General features: G+C 39.4%; 1 protein-coding gene across 1 annotated transcript in view; it reads left to right on the top strand.

Moving 5' to 3' along the window:
* LOC132852464 (neuronal PAS domain-containing protein 3) overlaps nt 1-12,858 on the top strand; it is a 220,285-nt gene that overhangs the window by 186,249 nt on the left and 21,178 nt on the right. The gene's annotated exons all lie outside the window — the stretch shown is intronic.

Raw genomic sequence — 12,858 nt, 5'->3', positions numbered from 1 at the left:
TTGTTGAACTGATTAGATTCTTCACTTAATGAGTTTCTGTCATGGTTATCCTGAAATCTACTGAAGAACACAAAATCAAGAGATCCCATAATCCACTGCAACATTAAGTTTGATCTTGTTTATGAATCTGGCAGGCAAAAAGGCCATATTAGCTTTTGACAATATTAAATATACTGTTTACTTAAATATACTTTCTGCTCAGCACAATTGTAAAAAGGGATTATTTGAGTTACTGTAGACTTCCTGTCAGCTCAGAGCAGTCTGCAGTGTTTTTTTTATTTTATTTATTTTATTTTTTTTTTTAGCACCAATCTGTGTAAACTCTAGAGACTGTTCTGTATGAAATTCCCAGGAGCTCAGCAATTTCCAAAAGACTCAAACCAGCACATCCGGCATCAAGAACCACGTTTTCAGAAAACCTTATTTAGTCCAATAGTTTGACCAGAATGTGTCAATGTGTGTGTGTGACAGAGAGAGAAAGAGAGATATGATATGCTTGATGAGCATTTCCTAAGTGTCGAGGTGGGAAAGCTGTGGCAATCGCGACTGCACTGTAAAATGCGCTTCTTCCACCGCTCCAGAATTTAATTAGACGACTTGTATAGAAGAAATGAAAAGAGGTGACATTCCTCATTAGAATTCTTTTCAGGGTGGTTATAGACTTTGCCTTCCAAATGTTCCCATTTTCATTGTGTTGTACTGATGATAATTTAAGTATTAGGGGAAAATCCATTTATAAATTAAACAAAATGACTTGATATCCATCAGTCCCTTAGTTCATCAAGCTGTTCAAACAGGAGGGAGATTGGCTGTTCGGCCCGGGTCTTCCGAGAGCCTCAGTAATTAGATATGCCAAGGATTTATTCTTTGCTGATTGGGGCTTTAAATTAATTGAAGTTCCACATTTGTGGCTTTGTCCTTTTCTCTGCTTTTTTGCCATCAGATATTACACACTGGTTTTGTGTGTGTGTGTGTGTGTGTGGTTCTGTATAGAAAGGCTTCACAGCCCTCATTTTTTGGCAGCAATGAGAGAGAAGGTCTTTAATGCAGGGGGTTATGACATCATGATTTATTTGTGTACACAGACACTTATCCAACACTCCCATGCTTCACAGTCCCTCCGTCTCTGGCTGCCTCTCAGAATGATTCCCAGTTTAAGAAGTATGTAATGCAGACATAAGCTTTGCAAATATGGTCATGCTTTTGTCTCCTCCTCCCTTTCAATGTGCTCATGATGTCACACTTCAGTTTGCAATGTCACCTTTCCTTGTGTTGCCTTTTACCTGCGAGATAAATTGTCTTATCAATAGTCATGTTTAAATGTCTGGTACTGCAGAGACCTCATAGTACCTCCTCCTCAGCCCCACCCACTGGTTCCATCGTCTCTCTCAAGGGCATGTCACGTGTGTAATAAAGTGGTAAATATTAAATATGGCTCTATTTTTTTTTACTTTTTCTATTTTTTTTTTTTCAAAGATGCTAATCCACGATGTTTGTCAACAAGAGTCCTTTGATGAGGATGAAAGGCAGCGCTGTTTGTGTGTGTAAATACATTCATAAAAGAGAACGCTGCCAGCATTATTTACAATAAGATGATTTCGGGGATGCCAGCCAGATCCGGTGACATCATGTCCAAATTAATTCAGCAGAACGACATCGCTGAAATCTAGTTTCATTTTGTACATTTTATGTCAAATAAAATATTAATCCATTTAAATCCAGAGAGAATTAGATGTCTGCATTAAAATATATTATAACAAATGAGGAAACATCTTCCAATATTTTACCACTGACAGACTGATGGGTCACCAAGGAGCAACATATTGACATGATCTGTAGTCTAATTGTCTGTGTACTCCTTGTACGCAGACCGACTTTTAAATGATGGAGGTATTTGTTTTCTTTTAGTTCCATTGTACAGAATAGCACATACTGTAATGCTTTAAAAATGACAACTCTTACAAGATAAATAAATCAGGGACTAAAGTTTCCTTTTCGTTAAATCTTACAGACAAAAATACCATACAGAGCAAACTGTCTTTCTTTGTTTGTCACTTAATCAATGTAGTTTGTATTTCTGACATAGTAATACTACAATTTCAAACAAAATAAAGAATGTTTGTTTATGCTAACCTAAAGCAACGCAAAGTTGACCAGACATTTTAGAAATTATGGCGTACATTAATTTGCCAATTTAGTCATTTACAGCCCTGAAATACAGAAAAGCAAAATCTTTCAAACTTTTGAAATTCAAAGATTGTTGAATGAACAACAGGCCAGTATCTTTTTCTTTTTTTCTTTTTTTTTTACAAGTGATCCAATTAGAATTTTTTTTAATTTTTTTAATTTTTTTTACAAGAATGTATACAGAATTTCTCCATTTTACTTTTTCAAACAACAAAAAGCAAGCACCCCCACCCCGCCACCCAAAACAAAAACAAACCCCCAGACAAAGACACACATACACACACATGCATACGCACAAACACCCCACATCCCCCTGTTAAAACAACTGAAGAAACGGAAGAAAGGTTATGCATACAGTCCAATTTTTGACCGAATTAGAACTTTAATCAGGTAACACCCGTAGTCTCCTAAAATAAGAAATAACAGGTTGCCACTTGCAAAAAATGTGTCAGTAGAACCCCTCAGTGTATATTTTATCTTCTCCAACTTAAGAAAAAACATCAAATCCTTAAACCACAAGATGGAGGGACATCTTATTGCTTTCCAGTGTAGAAGTATACAACATCTGGCCAACAAAGATGAGAAGGCTAAAACATCTTTGTGTACAGAACTCAGTGATACTGACTCATTGGTAATACCAAATATAGCGATCAGTGGGCATGGCGTCAATTGCACTTCAAATATGGAGGACATAATGCCGAAAAAACCTGTCCAGAATGCATGTAATTTTGGGCACAGAAAAAACATATGACTTAAATAACAGGGGGAAGCATGACATTGACAAGCCTGTTTAGATTTGGAAAGATGAATTCTGTACAAAACCTTAAACTGAATGAGACTGAGGCGGGCACAGGAAGTGGTAGACCTTATCCTATCTACGGCTTTCTCCCACCGTTCGTCGTCAAACTGCAACAGGCCAGTAGTTTTGACTTCCAACTGCAATGTGTGCAACTAACAAATCTTTAACTTACAGCTACAAAACACACACTAGTCACGGTTTTCCCAGTCATTGATGTGGTTATGAAATGGTGTGTGGAAATGCTGTGTGTGTCTAGAGGGCAGCAGTGTTGAGATGCAGCGCTGCAGCAGGATCCTGAGGCTCCAGAGCAGGGCTAGCCTTTGGTCAGGGTGATGCTGCCTCTCCCTCAGGCTCAGACCTTTGATTTGTGTGCATCCTCCTCTAGCTTCAAACAGGTGTCTGCTTTTGAGTGTGACATTTGAAATGCAAATAGAGCTCTTTTCCACCAGGCCCCCAAACCTGGGCCTGTCAAACTAGAGTAATATCCACATTTCCAACATATGCAGTCACGCACACACACACACGCACACACGCGCACACACACACACACACACATGCATCTTTGTTATACACATGCACACAAAATGTGTGTGTATGTTTGATTGTGTAACAGCTAGTGAGTCAGGACAGGATTGTAAGGTTCATGTTGTGTAGAACTTCATACAGTTCATACAGTCCCTTTACATTAACTGCTTTCCCGAAAGCTTTGTAGCATCATAACCTTGTTAAATGATAGAATGAGCACTTTTACATCACTGCTTATAATTAATATGCGACATTCGATTTATTGGATTTTTTTAACAAACTTATAGGTGGGCTTTTTGAGTTGAAAATTCTTTCCTTAGCATGTTGGTCTATTTTCATTAGAGAACTATTTCCTACTTACCATTTAGCTGCCAGTCGACAGTGGTGCTAGTAGATAGTGGAGCGCTTGCTTCATCTCTCCCTAAAAAGAGCAAAGCAGCAACACTTTAGTCCTTTAGTTTGTCCAGTTCTCCAATGTCCCCAAAGTCACCATCACTGTGCATGTCATCCTGTAGCTTGCTGAATAATCTCAGCCCAACCAGTGCTACTGCGTTATACAGTATAACCTCATCATATAACATTTTTCTTTGCCACCTTCGTCACCTTCGTCTTGCTCATTAGAGAAGTTTGTTAGAGAACTTCATTTTAAACTTTTAATTTTTTTATTCTGTTTCCATACTTATGTAAAGCTCATTTGAGACAATGTGAACTGTTAAAAGTGCTATCAAATAAATTGAATTGAATTGAAATTGAATAACTACACTGTACCGTGGACCTTTGAGTATAACTGCTGTTCTTTCCTCTATTTCTACAGTAGAGGTCTCATTAAAATGACATTGTGCACTATTAAAAATGACTAAAGAAGCTTTTGCTCTATTCTTTTTTATTTTGGGGCTAAATATATGAAAAATATATGAAGTGCCCACACTTGATGTAAACTGCCATCTTCTCACAGGAATAAAAGGTTTCATCACCAACCAACAGTTTAGCACCAGTCTCACTAAACACATCACAAACATGTATAAGAATGTTTGGATTTGGTTCTGTGTCTCAGAAATGTAGTCACCCACTAAGTTAAATTTATATCCTGAACTATTTATTTACTTAAAAATTACAAGTTTACAGATGTCTCCTAGACTATTGCAGCATTTCTTAATGTACGTGGAGGATTTAGAGATTTTACAGTGTGACAGACTCAATTTAGATTTTCTGAGTAGTGAAATCAATCCTATTAAGAAAAAGAAACAAAGCTCAAAATAAAAGCTGACGGTTTCTATTAAACAAGGCTGAAATTCTCAGTGCCTTCTTGAACTCTTCTTTCACAAACTTCTTCAATTTCTCTCTGAAACGGATAACCTGAGACAACCGAGTGCCGGCGTTTGAAGAAAGAAAACACAAGAAGACAGAGAGTTGAGTGAGTTTGACCACTCCACATGTGGCCCCGTCAGACAGCAGCAGCAAAGGTCAGTGCCCTCGGTGCGGGGTCTCAGAGCTGGCCGAGGCAGGACGAGTGCGCTGTATGCAACAGTTCTCCCTGGTGATTCCCCTTCACACACTCCACAGTGAAGGTGTTAACCTCGTATGCTGGAGTGTCCTTGAGAAGTGGAGTCGGGGGTCAAAGGATCCATTTGTACTCGAACAGAATACAGATAATGGGATTAGTGCCCATCGAGAGCAGACATTAGTCTGATCCACCTGTCAGTGAGACTGCTTATCATGGGCATACACATATTTTAAGATGTCGCTGTAGTAGAGAGGCTTCCCCTGTTCCAAGTTTGTATTCGTAATGAGAAATCTCTTTTGTTTTACACAGAGCCACACAGAGCCACACACACAAACTTAGTGTACACAAAGAACTCAATTGTATGGTAAGGATAGTGTAGTAAGAGATGGTCACATGATCTGAGCTGGAGCTTTAATTGAAATCTGGAGCCACGGAAGGTCTGCAGCTCAAACATATTGATTTTACTCAGACTGACCCAGCCAATGGGGTCACGTTCCAACTCATCTGACATTTCTTCAATCCATCACACACTCAAGCAGACCCCAGTGCTTCGGCCCACTCCGAGCGGGGTGAGAGTGTGTGAGAGTGTGTGTGAGCAGGGATGTGTGTGTCATTGCCAAGGAGAAGCTTGAAAGAGAACAGTTTGTAAGAGTAACACAGGCAATGCAAATTTATTGTTTGTGCGATTTGTTTACGTGAAAGATCATCTGCTTCCATTTATTCTCTCTCACGTCTCCTTTTGATTAAGAATGCAAATCTGATCCTTTTGTCCATCTGCCTTTTTGTCAAACAAGAAGTGTGTTCAATTAAATAAACATCAGTATGTGCTGGAATGGCCGCTCTTCTCATCTCTCGCCCCCACCTGCTGAAATCAGCCGAGCATCCATCTCCACCCAGCTTCCAAATGGAAATGCTAATGACACCCTGCAAACGCAGGCCATGCTCCACAGCAAAACGTATACATTTGTTTTCTGATATCATTTATTACAAGAGACATGACTGCTGCAAGGATTGGGGGATTTGAGGCTGAATTCTTTTCCACTGGCATTTTCCGTTCACAGATGGCAGAAGGGATTTCTGTTATTCTCATAGTGGAGATGAGCTGCGAGCGAGCAGCAGTTGGAGCACCGCACTGAGCCTGCCTCAGCCTTCTTTATTGCTCCAAAGAATCCCTGAAGATGAGGCAGGAACATGGCTGTCCTCCAGTCCAGACTAGTTGCTAAAAACTAGAATACACGTCAGACATTTGATCTGTTTTGCTGCAGCATGTCATGCAGCTGTAAACGTTTGCATCCCTCCATGGTTAAAGTGGGAAATGATCTACAAAAATAACAGTAGTTTAAAATAAAATGTCAGTGCATCCTGAAATTATTTACAATTCAAAACATGGCAAAATTAACAGATTTGAAAGCTGTTCAGAGCTTTTCAAAGAGTAGAAGACATAAATGCAAAGTCATGGGCATCTGTTATCAGACAATATTTAGAGCACTTTTAGAGCTGATGTCATTCAATAAAATATCTTTTAAAATAATATTTTAAACTACATTTTTGTAGGAACGTGTGTGAATCATGATACCCTGAGGACTTCATTTACTAAAGCTTTCGATGTATATTAATCAATATGTAATTTGGTCTGTTTCATGTGCAAGTGATTTGTGTAAGCCAACTAATGACAAATATAGTTCCTTCTATATAGTATTGTTTATTAAGTCATACTGATGAAAAGGTTCATCAGGATTATACCATCTCAAAATGATCTCTCCCCAACCTTTTATGTGACATAAGAACCCCAATTATCCCCATATTTTGTGTCCACATCCAATCTTATACACAAATCTGTGCACAAATAATTGGGATCTTAGTAAATCATGGCTTAAGTGTCCTGTTAATATAAATGTATTTTTTTTGTAGGGTTTAGTTTGTCCTAAAGGTATGAAAACCTTTTTGCTGCATTTTATTCAATAAAATGATACGGTTAATGTAGTTGTAGGCATTGGCATGTGGCCAAGCAATAAGACAGTGTACATCCCTAATATATGATAAACCAAATAAATAATTCTCATCATTTTGATTTAAAAACTAACACTGAAAGGTTTTGTTTTATGCTTTACCTCAGCATGAAAGCTATAACTCCTGCTGAATGTGGTGTTTGCTGTATGATTAATGCATTGTGAGTCTCTCAACCTCTTTAATAATTCAGTCTCATAACGCTCCAGCTTAAGTAAAAGTCATAATGCTTGTTAATTTTCTGTGCATGGTCATAAGTTACTCAGTAATTATGAAAGTACCTATCACTTCATCAGACAGATCCTTTGCCGGTGTTGGGCGTGTTGATCAACCAGCCACCATAAATAAAGGCCAAGCCTGTTCGCTAAGACAAATGGTTTTAATCATCTGATGTGTTCATTTATCCCAAGCCCTAAGTTTAGCCTTAAATTAAAGCTCTTGTGAAAGCATAACTTGATTTCAAGAAATGCACATCAATCCTCCCTGTCTTTCATACAGAGACACAGAGGTTAGGCTGTGATGGAGCGTTCTGATGCTTTATTTGTCCTTTGCCGTGCAGAATATGTTTATAGCTACAGCATGTGGTTGACATGTCGAACCTTCTACACAAGCGAGCCAGTTTTTCTTATGGAAATCGTGTTGGCCGACCTCATATTCCTCATTCAGCTGCATTAGCAAGCTTCCGAACATCTCAATGTTTCACCTGTCAGTCCTGTGCTCGGTATCAAACCTTAGAGAAACGCACGCTACGCAATTGTCCGTGAGGAACAGAGAAACTTACGACAGCTTAGCCTGGCTAAAAAGATAGAAAAATCTGTCACAGGGAAAGTACAAGATCACTCGAGGAAGAAGGCTTCAGAGCTTCACAAGACAAAGGTGGGATCAAGCAGTCTCCAGACTATTAGAAGCCAGTTTTATTTAAGCTTATTTAGCTGATCAGCTTGTCAGAAAGGGCTTTTTATCGAGAGAAGTTGAGTAGACGTGGTGCATTAGACCTGAGTTCCCAGGCAGCAAGAAACCACCAAGTCGAGCGGTGGGAAAGTGTTTGGGTAAAGCTGAACGGCTCGTTCACACAGGAAACCAGCTGAGTGCTTACGTGCAATGTAGAAAACACAGAGAAATCAGCACTTTTGTTGTGATAAGATGATTTTTATTAGAAAAATACTAGCCTCACTGTTTAGGCCTGCATCAGTGAGGGTGTAGCCTCACTGATGCAGATGTTGCTTGGCTGTTTTTAGTACTGTCCCGGCCTTCAATAAGTCGAATAATGGCTCATCGGCACTCGTCTAGCAGCTTGGGTCACCACATCTCTGTAGCACTTATTCATGGAGCGCTTGTGCAATATGCCGGCCCCCTCCTACAGCCCTCTGCACTCATCTCTCAGATCAGCGCACGCAGGAGATAGCGGACTTATTTGCAGCTTTGTGCGCTATTTAGACAGCCCACCTCGACGAAGCCAATTGCTTTTGTTGCCAAATTTCATATATACACACTTTTGTTTAACTGGGTCTTATAACACAGCAGAGATAAGAAGTAACAGTGAACAGGTCTTCGCCCAATAAACAGGGAAATTATCTGGCCTGCTTTTCCTCGTGACACAATTTGTCAGACCTGCTGATAGGAAACAAATTCTATTCATAAAGCTCTCCTCTTCTTGGCTCCAGTGCGATTCGGTAGCAATTCAATTATAGTTTTGTGCGATAGTGAGCCCGGAGAGAGAATCCTAGCTGACAAGAAATATGACAGGACAGTTACTGAGTGTTTATGCAATTAAACTTTCACTGACAATACCTGCCGAGTGATGAATGCCTGGGCGGAGGTGGATGTGCACAAGCAGTGCCCCACAAGGATTGCACATTTTTCATTATTTTACAGTCTGCTGTGATCTTTCAGGGATGGCTGCAAGGAGCAGAAGAGAGAGAGAGAGAGAGAGAGAGAGAGAGAGAGAGAGAGAGAGAGAGAGATGGAAGTGAATGAGAAAGAGAGAGAGAGAGAGAGAGAGAGAGAGAGAGAGAGAGAGAGAGAAGTGAAAGAGAGAGAGAGAGAAGTGAAAGAGAGAGCGAGCGAGAGAGAGACGGAAGTGAATGTGAGAGCGAGAGAGAGAGAGAGAGAGAGAGAGAGAGAGAGAGAGAGAGAGAGATGGAAGTGAGAGGGAAGGAGGGAGAGAGAGAGCAGGAAGGGTGAAGGATTTCAGATACTGAATAAAACAAAAATAATGTGTAAATAAACTAAGACCCTAATCTACTTTAGAGAGAGATTATATCAGCTACTAAAATGTGTGATCCTACCTTAACCTCTTCACAGTTCTCATTACAGAATCATCTTTTTCATCAACTCTTAGCATCAAGAGAAATCTTTAACAATAAAAATATTAAAATGTTACACATTTAAAATGATTGTAATTCAAGAAGAACATATTTGATAGGTTTCTGGTTACATTTGTTATACAAGGCAAAAATGATCAATCTGATGATTACATTAATGTCTGACTGTAAATAATTACAAATCACTAAGACTTTAAATAACTACTAAAATAAAACACACACATTATGATTCTATTTATTTATATATATGAATATTTTGTATTAAAGGCACATAAACATTTGCAATTGTTTATACGTAGGTATATACAGTATACTGTATGTGTGGATAATGTAGCAGATACTATATGGATGATGCTTTATCTGGCTCAGTCACTGGCTACTGGTCATTGATGCTGTGAGATGGTTATTAGTGTGTTGAGTTATGGTAGAATTCTACTGGGATTTTCATGTGCCCTATTTGTCCAGAGATCAAAACTGAGGTGCACTGTTCTCTTTAATTAATCATTTGTCCTTCAAACAGGGAAGTTTCTCTCCTCACTGCACTCTTTCCACAGATAATTAGGCCCCATAGTTCAGCTAATTCCATGAGAGACCTGCTTGTAGCCACCTGCTCTTTTTGTATGGGTAATCTTTGTCTTGTAAGATTCTGTCCCTGGAGAATTGCTTGGTCTTGTGAAGAATAAGAAAACCTCTATGATTCTCCCTGAAGAATCCCACTATACTTGCATTTGTAATAGTATGCATGCAACACACCCACATACCGAGACACACACACACACACACACACACACGCACCCCATCCTTCCCCCAAGGCTTGTCGCTCTCAGTGTGCATTGATAGGGTGGTGTTGATTTTAGGTGTATATGGATCTCTGACTAATCCTATTAATTCAAAGTGAATAACAAAGCAGACCAGGCTTTTTCCCATGTCATTCCATTTATTCAACCCTGCTAGTGTTTTGTTCCTCCATCATAATTATTTCCGAGTCAGATGTGCGCTGATTTCCTGGTGGACTTGTGTACCTCAGACTGACTTCAGGAACAGCAGAGCTGGGATAATTCACACTGCTCCTCTGGGGTGCTGTTCTCTGTTTTGTCAAGGACATTTTTATTACAAAGCTGATGGAATTTGCATATTAATTCATTTCTTTCAATTTTTAAGATTAAATGTTGTCAACATGTATCAGTGCACGGCTTTGACAGACCTGATGAAATGGGTCAGTCATGCTTGAACATTCTGGAGTAAAGCAGCCAAGTACAACTCTCTCTCTCTCTCTCTCTCTCTCTCTCTCAGTTCACTCTCACACACATTCACCCCACTGCTTCTCTCTCTCTCTTTTGTTTCTCTCATCTCTTTCTCCTTCCTACTTCCGCTCCCTCACTCACCCTTTCCCCCAGCTTGATTAAGGACGTGTTGAAAGACTGTAAGAGGGAAAGACTACAATGACATGCCAAATTCTGTCAACTTGTACTGAGTGCTCTTTTCTAAATTAGGACGCTATTACCACTTGATTTATAAGTTTCCACATCAGGCTATTTTCCCCTATTTTTCTAACTGTATGACTTGTGATCATGGACCTGATCCTCTCTCCTCATCAGCAGGTGAAAAGCATGTTAATATTTCTTGGATGAAAATAATACTTTGGTGTGATGGTAATGATGCAGTTGTGATAGATTGTCCTGATTTCTTTTATTGAAATAAGAGCAATCAATTAGTGTCATGTGGTATCACTAGTTATTTTTGTTAGGTGGTTTGTGAAGTGTTAGATTCCGTCTGGATCCTGGGAATATAGTGTTTGCTTCCGAATCATAATTTATGAATATACTGGAGGCAATTTTTTTTTGTATAATGTGCAGTCCACCAAATAAAATGATAAAATCTAAATTGAATTGATGTATAATTTAAGTAAACACTGAAAAATAATAATAATTATAACAAAATATAAACATTATTATTATTATTATTATTATTATTTATTATTATTAAAAACTTGATAGTTATTTTAAAACTGAATGAGTAAACAGAGCATGTGCAGTAATGATCTGCAGCATGTTAGTGAGCAGGGTAGTGTGGCATGGCAGCAGCTCCCGTGGGCTGAACACTCATTAGTTTTATCTGGAGACATCACCATGACAAGCGCTATCACCTCCACATCCGCTCCACCTGTTCAACCTGCTTGCCTTTCACTTCTTCAGAGACATGCTGTAGGGACACCCAGCACACCTGCACGTGTGCACTCTCGCTTACTACTCATTCAAACACGCATACATATCTTCATCCCCCGTCTTCAGGATGTCATATGTAGCTTTATCACATTACGATTCTGTGATTTCATGAAATGGCTGTTGCCTAACAAATCTTGAGTGCACGGGGCAACCGTGACCCCGGATAGGCTGATAAAAACCGCCTACCTTGTCACTGACTTACTCTTTTTTATCATATTAATAATGGATGAGGCTAACAAACCTGCTTGTCCTACAGAGGTGGACGGGATGAAGGGTTATCTGACCACAGCTGCTGCTCTGAGAATCTGGTCCTATTCTAAATCTAACACAAGTGACAGCCCTTTTATAGAAATTGCCTAATTCAGCGCAGTGTCCTGGGAGAGAGCGTGAACCTCATCTCTGACCCAGTGGCCCACTCAGAAATATTCAGTACGTCCGTTTTTAACAAGACAACAACTCTGTCATGTAGATTTAGACACACCGATTATCCCTCCAAGATGATCTGAGCAGAGGGACACCACTGATATTTGATTGATATTCACTTTTTTTTTCTCACTGCCCCATCAAGGCTTTATGGTGGATGACAAGTCAGAGAGAGTGAGCGTTCATTTTGTCTGTGTCAATAACGTTGTCAGAGCACAAGTTTGCTTTGCCTCTAGCTGTCATAATAACATCAAACAGTAATGTGACTGATCTCTCGGCAGATTGCTGCGCGTGCACTTTCTCCCTGCTTTAGAGTAATGGATATCCGCTGTCGTGTTCGACAGCCTGTAATTCACTGTTAATGTTAGAGAATGTTTGGAGCAACTCTGTGTTGCAGGCTGATCTCTCCAAAAATGTAGTCAAAAAAATTCATGGGTGCCATTAACCTAAGTAAACATGACCCTGAAACCATTTTTGATTGATTTGTGTGAACTGATGTAAAACAAGCAAGCGATAAATCTAAATGTGTATGCTACGATTTGAGAAGGAAAAAACGGCTTCAATTAGAGCACTTTAAAATTTATTTACAACCCCACATTTGATTATTGCTTTACTTTTGCAGATGAGGGACTAATTAAAAACAGTGTTAACAGCAGCTAATTGATATCTCATGTTTACGATGCTCGGCAGTGTTTTGCTGTGAATGCATGGCTTTATCCGGGACTGCAATTACACCTTGGCATGCTGATTCAGAGCACTGTCTGTTTCTGTGCCACTAAAAAAAAGCTTCTTTTAGTAAAGTTGGCTTTTGAGCACACATGTTAATGGCACCCAGTCTAATTACTACTCTGCATACTTCATTTG

Source organism: Tachysurus vachellii, chromosome 10 (genome assembly GCF_030014155.1).
Source record: "Tachysurus vachellii isolate PV-2020 chromosome 10, HZAU_Pvac_v1, whole genome shotgun sequence".
Lineage (NCBI taxonomy): Eukaryota > Metazoa > Chordata > Actinopteri > Siluriformes > Bagridae > Tachysurus > Tachysurus vachellii.
The sequence above is the reverse complement of the archived record's forward strand: the minus strand, read 5'-3'. Positions and strand labels throughout refer to the sequence as shown.